A 20,519-nucleotide genomic window follows, 5' to 3' on the forward strand; every position below is an offset into this window, starting at 1 on the left:
CTTCACATTAAAGGGTCTCTCAGAGGAACTTCACAACACTGCAAATGTAAAAGAAAATATTGGAAGCTGATGCAAGTTTAGAAATTAGCATGACAGTTTACCAAAGCATAGACATCCTTGTTCCACACAGTAGTTACAGGACAAGAAGAAAGCCAACACTGCTGAGACAACTCTTGGTAAGGCTTTCTAAAGCAGTAACACTTTATGTGAGTATTTTTAATGTTTCAAACCTTGAGTGTACTAAATAAATATGAATACCATTTAAAAAATTTCCCTCAACAACTACAATCAGTACAGTACAACTACAGTAAGAGAGCTTTTAATATTTTGATCAAAATTTGTAAGGCCATTAGGTTCATGTAAAGTTAGTATAATTATATGCATATTACAACTCTCCTTGTTGATTATTAAGCTCACTTTGCATTAAGCCCACTTTCAGCTTGCAGGCACTTTTACATTCCATACTTCTATGTGAAGTGAGAATTGCCTATATTTTATAAATGACTTTTTCAAATATGTTCATAAAGGAAATTGGTCTGTAATTTGTCTCATAATAGCTCATCATGTTTTGGTATTAATAGTACAGTGGCTTCATAAAATGAGTTGAAAAGTATTAGCTCTTTCTCCATTACCACAGAGTTTGTGTAAGATTAGTGACACTTCTTTCTTAACTGTTTAGATAAATTCACCAGAAAAATCTATCTAAGTCTGAAAACTTTCTAATGAGAGCAATTTTAATTGTAGATTCAATTTCTTTAATATATTGAGAACTTCAGATTTTTTAAATATCTTGCTTCAGGCTGTGTTGATTTTCTCTACTGTGCATTTGTTCTCTCTTTTATTAATTTCTCCTATTCCTGTTTCCACTTTCTTTGGGTTTTATTGTTACTATTTCTCTGACTTATTTAAATGACTACTTCAATCATTTATATTTAAATTTACTTTAATATATATACTAGTAGCTATTAATATTAATCTAAGTGTAGCTTTTCTTGCATTCCACAGTTTTTGATTCGTCAAATTTTATAATCATTTAATTCAAAATATGCTCTCATTTACATTGTGGATTTGTTTTATCTATGAGTTGATGTATACCACTTCATTTCCAGACAGATGGGGATTTTGTTATCTTTTTTTGTTGTTCATTTCTAGCTTTATTGCATTGTGGTAAGAGAACATATTTTGAACAGCAAGTTTATTAATCATGTTATTAGACCTTCTTTATCCTTACTGATAGTTCTTTTTAGTCTGCTTGTTTTGTGGGTTCCTAAATAAATTGTTAAATCCCTCTGCTGTGATTGTGGCATTAATTATTCCTCCTTTACTGTATATATTTTAGGCTGTGTTATTAGGTTCATGTAAAGTTAGAATAATTATATATTCCTAGCCAATTCCCTCCTTTATCATTTTGAAATATGATACTTTATCTCTCCTACTACTTCTTTCCTAAAGTCTACTGTCTCTAATATTAATATCACTGCGCTGCTTTTCTTCTGGTCAGTGTTATCTGGTCAGTGTTAGACTTCCCATCCTTTATGCCCTCCATCACTGTCCTTATATTTTAGTATGTCTCTTTTAAATAACATGTGATATTTACTTCTATAGCCATCTGATGATAGTAGTCATTTAATTGGAGTATTTGATATACTTATATGTAATGTTATTACTGTTAAATTGGGTTTGCTTCTATCATCTTAATAATCATTCTTTTATTTTTCTCACCAATTTTGTTTGTTTTTATCTTGCTTTATTTTTTATTACATATGAATTTATTTTATTATATCATTTCCCTACCTACACTTGTTGATTATGCATTTTAATATTCTTTTAGAAGATACAACTACACATACATCTTTGTTTAGGATCAATTTTCCTTTGTATGAAAAATTCCTTTTTGTATTTCTTCTCGACTGTCTCCTACCTATGTTTTCAAAAAGTAAGCTTTTCTTTGTCCAGAAATGGCATTCTTTTGCTTTAATTTTGAGGAAAGTTATTTTTCCTGGTTAGAATATTCTAGATTGCCTGTTAATTTTTTTTTCAAGCTTTAAAGTTGATACTCCTTTGTCTTCTGACCTTCAAGGTTTATCTCAAGAATTCAGCCATTCTGTTGCCTTTGAAGAGGGTGTGTTTTGGAGTATATCGGTCTCTCTACCTGCTTATAACATTTTTCTGTTGTCATTTTGTTTTTCAGCAGTTATATTTTGAAGTACTTATGTGTATATTTCTATGTTTGTCTTTTGGGAATTCATTCTTAAGTCTGTGGGCTTATGCATTTCATTACTTTGAAATTTTTCTTGAACATTATCTCTTCAAATATTGTTTGTGTTGCATTCTCTACTTCTCTCCTTTCTGTTTTGAGAATCCATCCACAAATATACTAGGCTTTTTCTTGTTCATGTGTTTTACATGCTATTTTCTGTATTTTCCTTCTTTTTTGAATTATGTTCTTCAGTGTAGATTTTTTTTCTGCTGATTTTTCTTCAAGATTACCAATGTTCTCTTTCACTGTCTCCAAACTGCTACCATCCAACAAATTTGAGTTTCTAATTAACTTTTTGTATATTTCCGTTCTGAAATTTCCATATTCATGATTTTTAAATAGTTTATAGTTCATGGGTAAAATTCTCTGTTTTGCCAGAGTTATTAATTCTGTGCCTTATAATACCAATATCTGCAGATGAATCTGCACCCAGTGGAGGAGCGTCAGCACTGATGTAGCATCAGGAAGTCAATCCGGAAGTTCTGAGGAAGATAAGATCAAGGATATAAATATTGTCAAACTAACAGGAAGAAGGAAAATCACAGCTAGGGAACCAAAGACAGGAAACAAGAGGCATTGAAATAGTATTTCAGAAAGCTGCAACTTGTGCACCTTCTCCACAGGTTTAAAAGATACAAGCCTTCTTGAGTATTTTTTTAATCTCATTTAGTTCTTTATGCAAAGTGACTCAGTTACAAAACTTACTACTTCTACACACACATAAAAAGCCCTCTGAGCAGCCTCTGCATCTATTTACCAGGAATTTTTAATCATTGGAATTATAATACAAATACGTGTGAAGGGCTAGAGTTGGTGCTTTCAGTTTTATATTAAATCATTAAAGTTATTGTTTCTGTGCATGCCTGAAGATCTTTAAGCATCACTGAATTAATGAGTTGTTTTTACTCATCCTACAGCATGCCTCATAGAGTTGCCTATGAAAGAGAGAGCTTAATAGAAACTTGATACCTATATCTGCTCTGGGTTTTTTTGGTTTTTGGGGTGTTGTTTTCCACAAGGCTCACATTTGGCATTAGTGTCTTACCTATCGAAGGCATCTCTCTTGCTCTGTGGGGCATGACTGCTCAACAGGCAGTGACCCCAGCTTCAGCTCCACAGGCAGCAGCTGCCCGACTTGTGGAAGTGCCTGCAGTCCCCAACAATGAATCTCATGCTTATTACAAAATTTCTTTATTAGGCTAGCATATCTTTTAAAGTTGGTGAAAATATGTTCTTCCAGTTTTAGTTTTTATGCTAAAGGATAGACAGAAACACAGAAAATTATGAGCAGTCACATTGCATGTGATTTAGAAAAATGAATTATTTATGCTAAGAGTTATATGTATACTAAGTTTTAAGGGCCTTCCCAGGGTTCATGTCCTAAGGACTTGCTCTCACTTGAGGAAAGCAATGAGTCTGTGCAGCCTTCCTACTGACATTGTTTGTCCATGGGAATCAGCACAGCTAAAAAAAGCAAATTACCTGTTTCAGCGTACATATAAAGATCTTGTAAGTCATCACTACCATTCTCACAATAAGATAAAAACTGGACATACTGAAAATCAACAACTCTTCACAGATCCTTCAGAGAATTAAGATCCTTCCCTCAAGGGAAACAACCTTACCAGTGGCATATATGTCCCGGGGAAAGGCATTTAACAAATCCAATTCCCTGTAACCATGTCTCATATAATGGAAGAAAAAAGGCTAACTCTTCTGAAGGTCACATTCCAGGGAGTCAGGCACATTTTGAAAAACTGGTTTTAATCATAAGACTCTAGAACACTTCTCCCAGCCAGTACTTTAACCACCATATGAGTAGGGGTCTAATATAATAGCCATATATTAGAAGAGAGAACTGTAAGACACAGACTCTAAGAAGAAGTTTCTACAGAAACCCAAATACACCAGAGGAAACAAAAGGAACCTAGAGGAAACAAACTTTTGTCACCCCAAAACCGAACATTAAACGCAGCCTAACTCCTAACTGTATTAACATAATCTTACACCAAAGTCCTTTTACCTAAGTTCCTATTATCTGATACATCAACTCAGGCTTTCAACAAAAAGTATAAGGCATGCTAAGAGGCAAGAAAAAAACAAAAACAAAAACCACCACAAACTGAAGAGAGAGAGCAACATCAGATCCAGTCTCAGAAATGGTAGATAATTTGGAATTATCAGACTGGGAATTTAACTATGATATAATGATATAATGTAACTATGATATAATAAAAACTCTGCTGGAAAAAATAAGCAATAATATATAATATATATTATGATACAAGCAGAGAGATGAAAACGCTGAACAAGGAATCTAAACAGGAAATGCTAGGAATCAAAGACACTGTAAGAGAAATAAAATATGCTTTAGAGAGGCTCATCAGTAGCCTACTTATGATCAGAAAGACAATTAGGGAGCTTGAAGATATGTAAATGGAACTTCCAAAACTGAAAAGCAAAGAGAAAAAGAAATGAAAAAAATGTTACAGAATATCCAAAACCTGTGGGAAAATTGCAAAGGATGTAAAATACATGTTATGAGCATATAAGAAGAAAGATAAAAAGGAGAATATTTGAAATATTAATGGACAAGAATTTTCCAAAATTAATGACAAACAACAAACCACAAATCCAGGAAGCACAAAAAAACACTAAGTAGGACAAATGCCAAAATTTCTACACTTAGCTATATCATATTCAAACTATACAAGTCAAAGACAGAAAAATCTTTAAGGAAGGCAGAAAAAAGCACCTTACCTATAGAGAAGCAATAATAAGAATTACATTGGATTTTCTTCAGAAACCATGAAAGCAAAAAGAAAGTGGAGTGAAACATTTAAAGTGTTAAGAAAAAAAAACACAACCAAGAATTCTGTTCACAGTAAACTATCCTTCATAAGTGAAAGAGGAATAAAGACTTTCTGAGACAAATAAGAACTGAGGGAATTTGTCTTTGGTAAACCTGCCTTGCAAAAAGTGTTTGCAGAAGAGTTCTTTAGGGAGAAATAAAACAATACAAGTCAGAAAATCAGACTTACATAAAGAAAGAGCATTAATGAAAGAACAAATGAAAGTAAGGTAAAAGCTCTTATTTTTTATTTTTAATTGATCTTCTAAATAAGTTTGTACAAGTGCCTTTCAAAATAATAATAACAATGTATTGGATGATTATAGCTTTTGGGTAAGTTAAGTGAATGATAGCAATATTAGAAGGGATGGGAGGGAATACTCTGTTAGAAGGTGCTTGCACTCCCTGTGAATCATTATAATGTTACTTGAAGAAAGACTTGGATAAGTTATAAATATATATGACCAACCCTAGGACAACCACTAAAAATGTAATAGTAAGTATTATTGATATGCTAAGAAAAGAGAAAAAAAACCCATATAATGCTCAGTTAATATCAGAGAAGGGAGAAAAAGAAGACAGCCAGAAAGGAAGAAATAACAAGGACAACAAATTAAAAATGGAATAAATTCAAAATCACAAGCCTAAATGTAAAATACAAAACTATAAAACTTCTAGAACACAACATAAGAGAAAATCTAGATGGCCTTGCGTTTGGCAATGGGTTTTTAATTACAAGAGCAAAAGTGTAATCCATGAGGGAGAAACTTGCTAAATTGGACTTCATTAAAGCCAAAAACTTCTGTTCTGTAAAAGACATTGTTAAGCAAATGAAAAGACAAGCTTCAGACTGGGAGAATATTTGCAAAACATGTACCTGATAAAAGACTTGTGTCCAAAATATACAAAGAACTGTTAAAACTCAACAATAAGAAAACAACCCAATTTTTAAAGAGGCAAAGATCTTAACAGACACTTCAAACACAGATGGCGAGTAAGTATATGTAATGATGATGCTCACATCTAATGTCGTTAGGGAGATGGAAATTAAAAACAATGCAATACACTCACACACCTACTAAAATGGCTAAAACCTCTAAAACTGTGAGGATGTGGAGCAACAGGAACTCTCATTTATTATGATGGGAATGAAAAATGGTACGACTACCTTGGAAGAGTCTGCCAGTTTCTTACAAAGCTATACAGTCTCACCATATGATCCAGCAATCCTGCTCCTAAGTATTTATCCAAATGAGCTTAAAACTTACATTCAAACAAAAGCCTACACACAAATGTTCATTCATAATTGCCCAAAGCTGGAAATACTTAAGATGTCTTTCAATAGATGACTGGATAAACAGACTGAGGAATATCCATACAATGAAATATTATTCAGCAATAAAAAGAGTTCAGAAGGCATGGAGGATCCTTAAATGCATATTGTTAAGTGGAAGAAGCCAATCTGAAATTCCAACTACATAATATTCTATAAAAGGCAAAACTATAGCAACAACAGAAAGATCAGTGGTTGTTAGGAATTGGGGTGGGGCAAGGCAAGGAGAGACAAACCGGTAAAAAGAACAGGGGATTTGTAGCAAGGTGAAACCATCCCGTCTGAAGCTATCCACCACAATGATGATACATGGCATGACACATTTGTCACAACCCACAGAACTCTATAACAAAGGCTGAACCCTAATGTAAACTATTGACTTCTGTTCCAATAGTAATGTATCAATATTGGTTTATTAATGGTAAATATACCAATTAATGCAAGATCTTACTAATAGGGGCAGCTGTGGGGCTGGGAAAAGACAGAGTATATGGAAACCCTCCATACTATTTTCTCAATTTTTCTATAAACCTAAAACTGCCCTAAAAATAAAATATTAATTTTTTTTAAAGCTGAATTTAAGTCTCGGTATCTTAGTAATGACTCAGCAGTATTTAGTGTGAAAGTGCGGGCCACCCAGAGATATGGGACAAGCTGGAGTTAGGAGAGAGGAAGGGAACTGTTTACAGTGGGTTAAAAGATGATTCTAGGGGCAGGAGCTTAGTACCCACAGTAAATGTAAAGGGGATATTCTGAGCACTAAGTGAAAGGAAACTGATGGCATGAATATTCCTAATTTTAATCTAGACAGTTTTCAACAGCTGTCATAAACATCTGCAGTGCTGTAAGACAACAGAGGTGATGTCCGCGTGCTGAGGAGCGCTCCCACTCCATCTGTTCTTGTTGAAACTTGCTGTGCTAGTTTCTTTAGACATCAATTAAAATACTAATAATAAGAGCTTTCAAGGTAGAATGGAATGTAATAAAATTTTCTCATTAAAAAAAACAATTATTAGCCTTACTTTGCTTTAAAAAATAAATAACAGAGAGCTGTATCCTAATTTAGAGACCAGCTGAGAGCAGAGGTGTTGAGATAGAGATTTTGGAGGTGCTGCAAGTTAGAGATTAGTTTGTTCCTCTGTCAGAGGCTCTGAAACACTCACACTGGCCGGCCTGCTATTCCCTTCATTGTAGCAGCTGGGGAGGCTCAAAGTGAGAGGAAAATTCTTGGAAGTGAGCAGAGGGGTCTGGTGCCTTGCAGCCTTCTTTCTAGGATATATTAAGCTTTTTTTTTTTTTTCTGGTTGGCTTTTAACATATTCTATATTGTCTTTTCCAAAAATTCCCCTCACCCTTATTTTCATGCAAACTCTTTTCTCAAGCTCCAGAAACTCATAAAAATGAGAAAGTGAGTTTTCTAGCTGGACTCGAGACCTAGTTTATAGTTTATGGACTTTGAAGACTAGTAAGTATTATTGACAAAATATTTTGAAAATTCAAATGTGGAGAAAAGTTACAGTGCAAGAATAAAGAAGTCTGAGTAAAAATAAATCTGCTTTAATAAGTAGATACTTATTTTTAGTTAGAAGGCTTGAGGGACTGACAACTCTGAAAACTAAATTCAGCAGCACCGAGTCTGCTGTGATGTGGGCAGCCATGCCATAGCTTCCTCAGAGTCTTCCCAAAATAACCCTTTCAAACTGGAATCTGCTGCTGACACATCCTCTTCTCCACACTGACACTGTCTCTGGTTATATTGGATGCATCTCTACCTGTCTAAATCACTCCAGCCTTGTGCACAGTTGGCCCCTTAACCAGTGTTAGGGGATAGTGACTGGACATGGGCTGTTGCCCTTCAGAGTTATGGCAGAGTGGGTAACCCGGAGACAACCAGAGAAACAGGTCTTTTTTCTACAATAGAACTGTAGCTTTATGTTCCAACACTGCACAGTATTCTTTCTCCAGGGCTCAAACCAGATTCCTAGATTCTTCACCTTCTCCCCAGTGTCAGATCTGAGGGATGTGGGTATTCCCTTCTTGGAGTCTATGAACTGTAGGGGTGTATGTGCTTGGAGGGGACACCTCCAGAACAAAACACGTCTCTTCTTCACTCCTCATTTCTCCAGGGCATTGCCAGGCTTGCTTCCCTAGTCTCCAGTTTCAGTGGTAAAGGAGAATATCCCCAGCCTACAGCAAAGAGCCTTTACCTTGATCCAGGATCAGAGAGAGAAAGCCCCTGCATCGCTCCAACAGGTCGATTGCATGAGACACTTTCATCTTGAAGATAGGGGCTGAGGACTTGGGAGGGAAGAAAACGGTCCTGATAGAGAATCTCCTTGGAGAGAACATGCCTGTTAAATGAGAAAAAGTTTTCTAAAAATGGGACTTCTGCCCCATAAGGATATAGTTATTGAAGAAGAGCTCAGGGCTTGTTCTAAAGGATACAGCACACAGGTGAGATGGGAAAGAAGGTTCAGGATGCTGGAGCAGTTGAGGGAATGATGCAGTGGAATTTCTTTTCTTAAAAGGCCTTTAGCCAAAGGTTGTCCTGGGTTTCTCAACCTGGACCACATTGGTATTTTGACATTCCATTATTGCTGAGAAAGGAGACTTTTAAATAGTAATGCCAAGCACCTTTTGTGTAAACAGAGAACCAGGATTTGATGTTCTGAATATATCTAAACAATTCTTCTATATCATTGAGCAGCCATCGTGTCAGATGCCTGGACTGAAATTCGTTGGTTCTAAAAATCGTTACTGATAAGTAGAAAATTAGAGTGATGCTGAACCCAGAATATTTGGTTGCTTTCTTTAAAAGCCATGCTGCTCTGTGATGTAGGTGGGACACAGGAAATTTTCATCTCCTTATAACTTAAAGGAATGGCTAGTAAAATGAGTAATTCTACATAAGGGGCATCTAATACTTCACTCCCCTATGAAAATGTACCTGAAATATGTTTAGTATATTAATGAGGTAGTTAGTTGAGTCGTTCAGACTATATTGCATCTCTTCTTGTTGCCATGGTTACTGTTGCCTTGTGAGGGTACCTCCTGTATTATTTGCATAGTAGACTATTAGGAAAGACAGCAGTTTCTTCTCTTATTTACCTTGTTCTCCTTCATTCACTGTTTTCTTAGGCTTTTCTTCATTGATTTGTTTTCTTTTATTGAACAATTGTAGACGATATCATTTTCCTTCAAATTTTGACTGCCAAGCCTTTAGTGGTTTTGATGTGCAGAAGATCAGATTATAAAATAATCCTAAGAAAATAAGTAACAAAATGACAAGTATTTAAGGAAACTAAAAACTGATCCTTGAAAAGATAATATTCCTGAGTTATTCTAGATGTAGCTTGATGACATTTTTCCTTTATTTACCTTTAGAAAGATGAGGCTTTAAGACAGATTTTCCCCTAGTGGTAGAGTTTTCATTTATATACTTTGCCTAGTTTTTATTCTGCAACTTTGAAAGAGACACTCTTTTTTTAACTTTTCTTAGTAGTGGCATTAAATAATAGCTGTTTTCTTAATATGGTCACCTTGATGGTGAAAATGATAACACATTCATCTAGCACTTTGCATATTATAAAGTGATTATCAGCACATTTTCCCTCTAAAGGACTGTGGTCACCATTTTACTCTCGAGACAATTGAAATACAGAATGGGTGACTTGTCTCAGGTCACACAGCCAGCTGGGAGATGACAGAGTTTCAACTTAGATTTCTCTCACCATGCAAAGGCCTCTCCTAGTAGCTGTTTCTTATGACTTGCTCATGTGCCTAACTGTGTAGCTCAGTGAAAGGGACCATTGGAAGGAGAGCTGGGAGACCTGAGTTCAAACCCAGCCACAAGCTCAATACCTACATGGCTGAGTCACTTAGACTGTGGGCCTTGGTTCCCCCACCTGTCAGAGGGAGACCATTTCTCTACCTCTTGAAGTAACAGTTGAGCAGATCCAAAGAGAAAATATAAAAGGGCATTAAAAATGAAGCACTGTGTATATGAGAGTATGACCAGCACTCATTCTCTGTAAATCATCAGAGGCAGATGAATAGCACCTAGAGTTCCCTCCTTCCCTCCTGACTGAGGTGCCTTGTGCTGGGCAGGCCCAGGGGCATGTGCTCTGAATGCTGGGGTGACTTACGCCTCTCTGACATCTGCTGAGTTCTCACTTACACATGAAAGCAGACTTCTGCAGAAACTTTGGGAATTTGCTTTGTGTTGAGCAGATTGACAATGAAGTCTGAAGGAGCCATTTCAGTGTTTCTGATGTTCTATTCTGCTTGGTGACAGTCCTTTTCTTAAGAAGAATGTCTTTCTGAATTGCCAGAAATTTCTCCTTGAAGATGACAGAATTGCTGTCCTACCATGAATGAATTTTCAAGCCCAAATCCTTTTTATTTTGAAGAAATATGGACATATCTGCCCAAAGCTATGCTTTACCTCAAAAGAGCAGAAGCTCTCCTGAAACACCAGGGACAGTCAGCCTTGCTGGTGAGCGCACCTCCAGGCAGTCACCTCTGGCCGCTTAGGGAAGCATTCACTTTGGTTGCTGATATGGTATGTTTGAAAAAGAAAGAGAAGCTGTGGTGTGCAGAGAAGGCACTGATAATGAAAGTTCACCCATCTGCACTTCACATATAGATCCTGAAGTACAGTGGACAGATCCTTTCCTGAGGGTCTGAGAATCCGGGTTCAGTCACTGTTTCTGTGCATTGGCCAACCCCTCCTGGGATATCTGTCAGCTCATGGGTTTGCATTAAATTACCGGAGGTGGGAGTATTTTTTTCTATCAAAAAACATTTTTTTTGGCTCTTGTGAACACAGGAGTTGGGAAATAAGTTTTCATAGTAATCTTTGTTTGAGTGTTGTTTTACTCTTTAGCCTTAAAGTTAAGAATGTTTCCTGAAAAATATTTTTTAAATCACTCCCCCCACCAAAAGGAACTCATCACAAACACCATGTCATAGAAATCTTTCAACTCTACCTGCTCACCAGGGGTTCTGGTGGTCATGGCAATCACGACTGAGTGGCTTGCCCAGTGATTTGAAAGGTGATTAGTTTTGGGTGAAATGAGCATGATACCAGATATCATTAAACAATAGAAATTAACCTTGGAATAAATGCCAAAATGTCAGATTCCTTTGAGGGGACAAGGTTAAAACCTCTTTAAATAGATCTGGAAAATTCCATAGAGAGGCTGCAATAGGTAAAATGATTTCTCTCTCACGTGTATCTGTCTATTCACTGAAAATAGGAGACATGTTCAGTTTGAGTTGCTTCTTCAGCAATAGACTGCATGGAAATCTCTAGTCATACTATCTCACAGATTCTTGAGGTAGAAGGTATCAGACCTTGGAAAGAGTTTTGAAAACAAGTAGTTTTCAGACTGTATTTTAGCATCTTCCAATGGAGTCATAGGGCAAAACCTAGAAGTAAAGAGATAAAAGCTGAGCCACGGGAAGGGGCTGTAGGCCAACCCAGGCCTCCCCAGCCATGCAGGGCCCTTGAGGCCTTTCCACAGAGCTATTCTAAGGGACCAGGATCATTAATCTGGTCACTGAACACATACCTTTTCCATGCCCGGTGTGATTCTAGGCATGGCGGGGGACTTCAGTACACAGGAGCAGAGCTGGTCTCTGTTGTCATGGTGCTCACAGTCCAGTGAGAGTGACTGACTGATCTGTATAACGTACAGCCCACCTAAGTGTCCTAAAAGGACAGGGCCGCTCCCAGAATTCAGGGAGGGCTTCATTGAGGACACAAGGACCCACATCTGAAGGGCAAGGAGAAGCTAACTGGACGTTAGGGCAAGGGCAGGGGCGGAGGGTGTTTGCTGAGTGTTTACTTTAGCCGGCGATGTGAGTACTTTCTGTGGTAACTTGTTTGCTGGGTATCTAATATGATAGTCTTAATCCTATGTTGAGGGTACTGCTTTTCAACCCCTTTTACAGATTAGGAGAAACTAAGGCTCAGGAATCGAGCCATGTACTCTCAGTCCCACAGCTGAAGATGATGGGCAGGTTGGTCTTGAGACAGGTTGGTCAAGACACCAGGTCTTTGTGGGGCCACAGCCTGGGCCCCGCCCTGCGCAGCCTCCTGATGCGGGCAGGCCACGTGGGCCAGAGTGACAGGGACGCATCAGTCTGTCTGTCTGCCAAAAGATCACCATGAAGGATGTAGGCTGAGCCTGGTGCTCCAGCCCAATACTTCTCACCCCGAGCTGTATGACACTGTAAAGGTGGACTTTTGAGAGTCTCTAGTGCGAAGTATATCTCTAAGTATGGGCAGACAGGCGAGCACCGAGAGCCTTTGGGCACCCGTCAAACAGGCACGACATGTGTGAAGTACAGAGCTGACCTGGGCCCGGTCCTTCGGACGTCTCAGAAGCAGCTGCCTGCCATGGCTCCTCTTTCAGACCTCTGGCCTCCTAATGAGTTCATCTGCCTTACTGTATATACGGCTTCACTCTCATTTAGATATGCCTGGTAGACGGAGCTTCTCATAGGCCAGGACTCTTTGCTTGTTCTTGTACCCTCTGGGCCTGGCCCTGTGCTACTCTTGCAGTGGACACTCTGGACTGAAGGAATTTTGTGGGGTTTCTGGACCTGAGTCCCTTGTCCCTTTCTTTATGGAATATTTGTTGCCTTATCAAATTTATATTTTAGTTATGCAAGTAGTAGTTGCTTTACTAATACACATAAAGAGTATTACAGATATCTTAATTATCTCAGCATAGTATGTTTTAAAAAGCCAACACTAACTGAAATATATAAGAAACCTCCTTATACTACTTAAAATTAGGAAAATATAATAAACAAGGACAAGATGATAATCACATGTTCAAACACTGGACTTGTTCTTTCCAGTGTTAAATCTGTTGTGGGGAGTGTAAATTGACAGAACTGTCTATCAGAATTCTCCGGATTGTAAGTGGTTTCTGCCTGGCCAGCTAATGCACACTGTAGTTCAGGTATCTGTGGCATCCAATTTACATACCCCAATTTCAGGTCATTACAGTACATTTTCCAGTTTGTTGACTTGTTCTTTCTCTAAAACCTAACAATGTCAGAATTCTTTATGCCCATTAGCCTATTTACCCACTGAATCTTGAAACAGAAAATTCTTCACTATTGGTAAAGTAAGAAAGAGCTACTTACAAAACTTAGATCAATAATTCTCTCTTTTAACTCAGAAAGTTAGGTGGAAAAAAATTCATATAAATTTTGTAACTCACTCATCCTTTCAGCTGTTAAGGTCAATCAAGGGTATCTGACTTTTTTGCCATTTTTTTTGCAACTTGGGTAATCAGTCTGGACAAATAATGTTTATTATTCCAAAAGAGGCATATACAATACAGTGAGCCCTATTCGTTGTGACCAACATCTGGCTGGAAATAGGCACAATTCATGTTTACTATAATCCAATATATTGATTAATTGAAAGTGAACTATATGCCAACTGCTCTATTTTGAAAATTGAAATTAATTTGATAATGAAAATATGCTGAACATATTTTACTGATTTATGAGAAAGCGATCCAGACTTCCTCAATGTGTGAGCCATTATTTTAACATCATTTTAAATTGTATTGTTCGATCTGATAGTGCCAGTTTGGAGGAATTTCCAATCCATAACATGCTCTGAATACCTATTCTGTATTCATAATTTTTAAAACAAAACATCAAAGAAAAAATGTTTATGAAATTTACTTAATGACAAATTTTTAGTCATTACTGTTTCTTTAAGGTCTTAGTAAGCCTTTGGAACTACCTCCAATTGCTTTTCAAAGAACTCCAAAACAGATATTTTATTACTGAAGAGTTGCTATTAGAGAAGCCACAGGGGAAGCCCGTCAGAAATCAAGCACCCAGCTCAGTGGCCAAATAGGTACCATCAATATTTAATGATATAAAGTAACCAACAGATTGGAAATCATGCAAGACCCCTCTGGTGTTTCTGAGATAGCTGCTCCCATAGCCACAATTGCTACTTTGAATTGTCCCTGCTGTTAATACTTATCCTGTAAAGCCAGAAACTTTAAATGCCATGTAGCAAAAGCAAGTGCTGAAATATAGGGCACTTATGATTCCAGGACTGCTCCCCTCGAGATGCATGCATCAGCATGCATCCCTCAGACTCCCAGCAAGTGACAGGGAGGAGGACTGCTGCCTAGAACAAGGGTCAGTGTCTCCATCAAAGTCACAGAATAAATTCAATCCACTACTGAGACTTCAAGAAATAGCTGAATTCAGTCATTAAATCTGTCCTACCAAGTTCTTTCTTGCATGAAGATACAAATGCAGACTGTAATGGCCTCAGTGGCATCTCCTTGCTCCAGGTATGGCAAGATCTTAAACAGACTCCTTCTGCACTGGAAACTAAATTAGATCAGTATTGTGTGTTCTGTTGACTTGTGCATAGAAAAGATGCAGTAGGAATAAGACCACAGAAGGTTCCACAGAGTATACCTCTGCACATGGCAGGCTGAGTGTCTCAGGGTCAACATCAAGGTCTCTCACAGCCAAACCCTCACCCTCAAAGCAGCTGCCACCACTGCCTCTCACATTTACTTCTCCCAGAGACCTGCGGCAGGCAGAAAACTAGTGTAAATATGTTGCCAACTGTGTTGATGTCACTTGCCCATGGTTCTTTAATGTAGCATATTGAAAAAGCTAAGAACTTAAGAGCAAATCAATAGAAGTTATGCAACAAAAATTTGCTTAAAAAATTTTTTACCATTACAAGCAGATTACCTACTGGGAAAAAAAAAATCCTTCCCTTTACTGTCTCTCCTTCTCTCCAGAGTTCTTCAGACCCATGCTATTTCCCTAAGAGAAAAAAAAACTCCATTAAAAAGCATAAGTTGTACATTTCACAGCAGCAGCCCATGGAGCTGCTGAGAGACAATGTGGATCTTATTCAGGTAGCAAACCTGAGAGCTCTGCACACTGGAGTCAGGTTATATTTGTATTTTAGAAACCATTAGGTACTGATTTTGTTGAGTTGATTAAAATTAGATACTTTAGAAATTAATGTGCACAGGTATTAATAATAGCATCACCATTTATAAAGACTAAAGAATTTTGCTCTTAAACTGTAAAAGTTCTTCAGTGACATTATTAATATTTTTATCATTTTTTAGAGATAAAGGTTAACTGCTTCTCAGGATGGTGAGACTAGTTTTTATACAATTTCTACCTAAAATAAAGAGCAAAGCACCAGGATTTTATATGATTCTGAAGAATTTCTCTGACATACTGTGGAAGACCGTATGGGGAAAACAGAATTGAGTGGGAATTTAGGTTGTGCAGAGTTCTCTGCCTGGAGGAGAAGAATGATGAACATATTTTATCTGATGAGCCACTTAAAAATGTTCAGAATGCTTTGCCAAGGCAAGGGGCACACCACGTGCCAGGCCAGGAGGTGCTCCTCTCGCTCCCCACAAACCTCTACATTAAGTCGTATTACCTTTTTAAAAAAACTATGGAGAAACTGAAGTACACAGAATGTACATTATCTTCCCAGAAGCTAATAAATAGCTGACTGGCACCAGCACTTACTTTGACTTTCAAATATTGTGTCACTTTTTATAGCATTTATTAAATAGAGTCCTGTTCTGGCACTTTGCAATGATCTTTCTAAAGTTTGGTCTCTTAATTATTAAACCAAATGGAGTAGCATGAGTGCTGTGGGTACTTATTTTGCATACTCAAAATACTGTTATTACTGCCTTGCTGAACTCATCCCTGTGTTTTTGCAACAGCATTTTGCCAGCACTTGACTGGTCAAAAATTTTTATTAAGTACAGAACAGAGTAGATTGTATAAGTGTTCTGTGCAAGTACAAATTGGACTTAACTGTGCAAAATCACTTTTCTGAAACCACTTTAATCATGTTGAAAAGTTCCTATTGTTGCTTCTGCTCTCTCCTTTCCAAGAAATCATCAGATCATGGATAAAGGAAAGGTGCAGAGCTTGCTGAGCAGCAGCTGTGGCCCAGCTAGAGCTGTCATGGGCCAGCTGCTCTGAGGGCCTGTTAAGACCCTGACTAAGTCTTCTGGAGACATGCAAGTTCAACTCACAGTCAACTCTGTTTTCAAGACTTAAAATTAAAATAACATTAAGTGTTGGAAGCAAAGCCAGTTCTGTGATCTTCGGGGGCAAATGTTCCTCTTTCCAATGAACCACTTCAAAATGTTAAGATTGTGCCACGGTAGGGTGCACACACTGCGTGCCGGGCCAGGAGGTGCTCCTCTCGCACCCCACAAATCTCTACATCAAGTTGTATTACCTTTTTTAAAAAAATTATGGAGAAACTGAAGTACAAAAAGTGTAAGTATCTTCCCAGAGCCAGAAGCTAATACACGGCCGACTGGCCCCAGCACCAGTACTTGGTCACCACGATGGCAGCGTTGTGGGGCAGTGTCCTGACAATTAGTTTGGCAACAGAGGCTGGAGTCTCCAATCTGTGTTAAATCTTCACAATAAACACTTTCCTGAGTGCCAGCTTGAGATGCAATGACAGATGCATTGGCCAGCTCCCCACCACTTTCATCTGTGGTCATGGCATGAACATAGGCTCACATGTGTGTGTTTTCATCAAAGCGCGACAAATCAGCCAGGTGTTCTTACTCTGCCTCAGAGAACTAGTGCCATATGTCAACATTCGTGTTCTCTTACTGCAGTCTTATAGGAATTTTTCCTAAGTAGTCATCTGAGCACTTAACATTCCAAAAACAGTTCAAAATCTTGCCTAATCCAAGTGTCACCTAAAAACAAAAGCAGTGTTTTACTTGTGCTTACTAGTCTTGCTCTTGAGAAAACATCCATATTTAACTTTGAGTCAATGAAAGTCAATTATAAAACAATGAACCTACTAGAGGATGCTTTTACTCTAAGATCAGCCATTCAGCAAACATTTTATGGAGTAATTACTGTGTGTCTAGCACTGTGAGTTTCAGTCAACCAAACTGTGGCTAGATCAAAAGAAAGAAATATAGAAGTGAACTGTTTTTTATCAAGTTCTGGAAAATTCTGGTCATTGGAACTGAGATTTAAAAAATTGTCTTTCTGTAATTAAACTCAAAAACTTAGATCTCTTTTTGCCTTGTGTTAAGAACACAGGAGGTATAAGAGTTTATGCATTCATTTATTTAATAAATATTTATAGATAGTCTGCTGCTTCACAAGCATTGTGTTAGACATTGGTACATTGCTTACCAAAAACAGAAGCCACTGTACCTTCATTGAATATTGCATTCTAGCTGGGAAACAGATTAGTCAAAAGACCATATTTTTAAATCCCAACCTGTATACATGTGGCAAGTGCTATAGAGAAGAATTTATGTGAGGCTTTTAAGAGCCTATTTATTATAAGGATTTGATGTAATTGAGGAAATGGTGAAGTTTCTGAGGAAGCGGCATTTGAGCTCAGACCTAAGGGGTGAGCAGATGGTGGTGAGACAAGGCAGGGAAGAAGGGTGGTGGGCATGACAGCTTCGTGGGGGGCATCAGTAGACAGTGCCAGGGACTAATAGTCCCACTACAGCTCGTGAGGGGGGCATAGTTCAAGGTGAGCCTGGAGAAGCTGAGTCTGGTCTTTGTTCTGAAGCAGCAAGGCACTGATGGGTTAAAGCAGGGAGAGTGAATGGTAGGGAACTGGGCAGACTACATACAAGTAGGTCAGTTGTAAAACTACTGAAGTTTCCAGGGTGGAGATGATGATGACTCAGAGTCGCATGGTGGTGTGCAAGAGATGGAAACAGAGTATATTCAAGTTGTATTGAAGAGATGAACCCCCACAAGCCCTGGATATTGGGGATAAAAGACAGGGGGTGTTAGGGACGATTGAGCTGGTGGTGCCTTTCACTAAAACAAGGGAACTTGAACCAGATTCGGGATTTGAGGACAGTGGGGGTAGAGCTGAAGACATTGAGCTAAGTGTTAGAATGGGAGTTTGCAGAGGTCTTTGAGAAAGTCGGGGGAAATGTCAAGCCACAAGTATATGGACTAGAACCCGGAGGTGAATTTTAGCTGGAGGTTAACCTTGGTGGGTGGTTGCGCAGGGGTGGTAGTGGAACTCCTGGGTTGGTGAACCTCTTAGGGAGAGGGTGTGAAGGAGCAGGTGGGTTACAGCAAGACCTGGAGTGAAGTCTTGAGGAATTCTGACCATTAAAAGCTGGTTCAAAGGGGATGGTGTACTGGCTTACTGCCCTGGGGAGTGACACGGGACCCAGAAGATGCAGACCCCACAGGTCACACCAGCAGGATGGGCAGCCCCTTCAGGCCAGGCTGGCCTTCTGCCTTGATGGCAGCTGCCTCCAGGTTGCCTGGGGCCGGCAGCTTCACCCCAAGCCTCGGATCATTCATCTGACTGTGTGGGTTAGCCCTGCTTGCTTTCTTGGTTGTGAGGACTGAGTAAGGTTATGGGTATAAACCAGCACCACACCTGGCTCCTGATGGGGATCCATAAAAGGTGTCAGAAGCTGCTGGTTTTGTTTTCTCTGTGATGCAGTTGTTTCCCAGGCAGACCACAAGTTTGTTCTTTTTTAATTCTAACAGTCAAAGCAGAAAGACATTATGAATTTTATAGAAATGGTGTGATTTGTAGCAGTATTACTGTGCTGACTTAATCTTTTCCCCTGAGACTCTCCAGCTGAGGGTTGGGAGCCAGCAGGTCAGCTGTGGGGGAGCCAGAATGAGGGTTGAGCCAATCATAAAACAGGATGTCTTAGGTGCTTGCTATTTTTGAGCCTCTCTTTTCAGACTAGGACTAATGTAGGTTCCTTTCACAAACTATAAAATGCAAGTCTCTGGCCCTGAGCAGCTTAGATCACTCAAAGGGCCCTGTGCCTCAAAACAGATGGCAGTAAAAAATTCACTCATTTAGGTTTATTTGTTTATCTGGTACCACACACAGCACGGATGGGCCTGAGGCCTGTTGATCTTTGAGTATACCCCCGACTACAGGGGCTCGCAACCCCTGGTTGCATGGAGCAGACTGCAATTTGTCAAGTGTTTAGTTCTCTGGTGAACCATAGTTTTCCTCATCTCAGCACCGCTGACATGCTGGGCAGATGATTCCCTGTGGTGGGTGGGGGCCATCCCGTCTGTGGTGGGGTGTTTAACAGCATCCCTGGCTTCCACTCCCTAGATGCCGGTAGCACCTCCCCACAAGTTATAAGAACCAAAAATGCCTCTGGACATTCCTGAATGTCCCCAGGGGAGGGAGATACCATCGCATTGGGCTGGGAACCACTGACTTAGAGGAAATCTAATGTCAACTATGTGTTGAACTTTTTAAAGTTTCTTGTATTATTCACAGAGAAAAAGTCTGAGCTATACCTACAATATCTTGCAAGGTTTATTTCTGAAAAGTAAGATTCTCAGTGTTTGTGTTTTCTTTCTGTATTCTTTTGGCTTTTCTGGAATTTGTCATATTTCTCCACTATACATATATTAATCTTACAAGTTTAAAAGGGAAGGAATGAAAGAGTTAAATAGATAAAAATGATTCTTTTAAGAGTTTGTAACTAATTTCTTTCTGATATCCTGACACTCCTAACAATCATACTGACCTAAGCCAGTGAACATTGTATTATTCTTATTCTTACTGTGAATTTTATTTAACTAATTTGTTAGGTAATTATAATTACTTTGAGTATTTCAATCAACAGTGTCATAATCTACTATTAATTCAAGTCTTAGATACACAAATTGGTTGGTCACGAGGCACTGGATTTCAGTCTCAGAGACTCTCGACTTTTTTTTATAAAGACAGGAGCTCATCCATCTTCAGGTGGCTTTGGGATGACCACATTTGTCAAATGTCACTGTTGAGTCCAGGACCCCCAAATACAGAAAAGAAAAGGGTGTGTATGTATGATGTATTAATTAACTCACAGTCAAATTTAATTTTTAAAAAATCAGTCAAATAAGAGATTCTGTAAAACTCTAAATCAAAGAAAGACCCACAAGAGCACTCTGTTCACCATTCCATTCCGCATCTTGGCAGCGTGCGGATCAGCTCACAAAAGCCCACAGAACACCAAGTAGAGTTGTTTTTTTTGTAGA

This window comes from Manis javanica, chromosome 9, assembly GCF_040802235.1.
Source record: "Manis javanica isolate MJ-LG chromosome 9, MJ_LKY, whole genome shotgun sequence".
In the NCBI taxonomy this organism is placed as follows: Eukaryota; Metazoa; Chordata; class Mammalia; order Pholidota; family Manidae; genus Manis; species Manis javanica.